This window comes from Cebus imitator, unplaced genomic scaffold (genome assembly GCF_001604975.1).
Source record: "Cebus imitator isolate Cc_AM_T3 unplaced genomic scaffold, Cebus_imitator-1.0 Scaffold53, whole genome shotgun sequence".
Classification (NCBI taxonomy): Eukaryota; Metazoa; Chordata; class Mammalia; order Primates; family Cebidae; genus Cebus; species Cebus imitator.
Genome location: NW_016107368.1, coordinates 1,015,367 through 1,016,672, shown reverse-complemented (window position 1 = coordinate 1,016,672; position 1,306 = coordinate 1,015,367).

Below are 1,306 nucleotides of genomic sequence, written 5' to 3'. Positions count from 1 at the left end.
ACCAGGCTGGAGTACAATGGCTCAATCTCAGCTCACTGCAACCTCTGCCTCCCGGGTTCAAGCAATTTACCTACCTCAGCCTCCAGAGTAGCTGGGATTACAGGTGCTCACCACCACACCTGGCTAGTTTTTTGTTGTTGTTGTTTTGTATTTTTAGTAGAGACAGGGTTTCACCATTTTAGCCAGGCTGGTCTCTAACTCCTCACCTGCCATGGCCTCTCAAAGCTCTGAGATTACAGGTATGAGCCACTGGGCCTGGTCTGACCACTCTTCAAAAGAAGACATATATGAGGTCAACAATCATATGGAAAAAAAGTTCAGCATCACTGATCATCAGAGAAATGCAAACCAAAACCACAGTGAGATACCATTTCCCACTAGTCAGAACAGCTATGATGAAAAAGTCAAACAATAACAGATGCTGGCAAGGTTGTGGAGAAAAAGGAATGCCTTTACACTGTTGGTGGGAGTTTAAATTAGTTCAAACATTGTGGAATACGGTGTGGTGATTCAATCCAGCAATCCCATTACTGGGTATATCTACCCAAAGGAACATAAATCATTTAATTATAAAGACACACGCATGCATGTTCATCGCAACACCATTCACAATAGCAAAGACATGGGTTCAACCTCAATGCCCATCAATGATGGAGTGGATAAAGAAAATGTAGTACATATATACCATGGAATACTATGCAGCCATAAAAAAGAACAAGATCATGTCCTTTGCAGACATGGTTGGAGCTGGAAGCCATGATCCTTAACAAACTAACACAGAAATGGAAAACCAAATATTGCATGTTCTCACTTATAAGTGGGAGCTAAATGATGAGAACACATGGACACATAGAGGGAAATAACACACACTGGGGCCTATCAGAGGATGGAGGGTAGGAGGAGGAAGGGAATCAGGAAAAAGAACTAATGGGTATGGGGCTTAATACCTGATGATGAAATAATTTGTACAACAAATCCTCATGACACAAGTTTACCTATGAGACAAATTTGCACATGTACCCCTGAACTTCAAATAAAAGATTTTTAAAAAGAAAAAATTGTAAATATTAGTTACATGACATTGGACAAAGTATTTTTCATTTCACAAATATTTATTGAGTACTAACCATATTCCAAACACCAGTCTCCGTGGCGGGGATACAGTGATTCTGAAGACAGGCTGCAATCACAGATACAGTTCCCTGTTATTGAGGAGTTTATACTTCAGCTTCTCTGAACCTCGGTTTTTATTGAGGACATGGAATTTCTGAAGACTAAATGAGTTAATTTTACAGCCATTAGCATA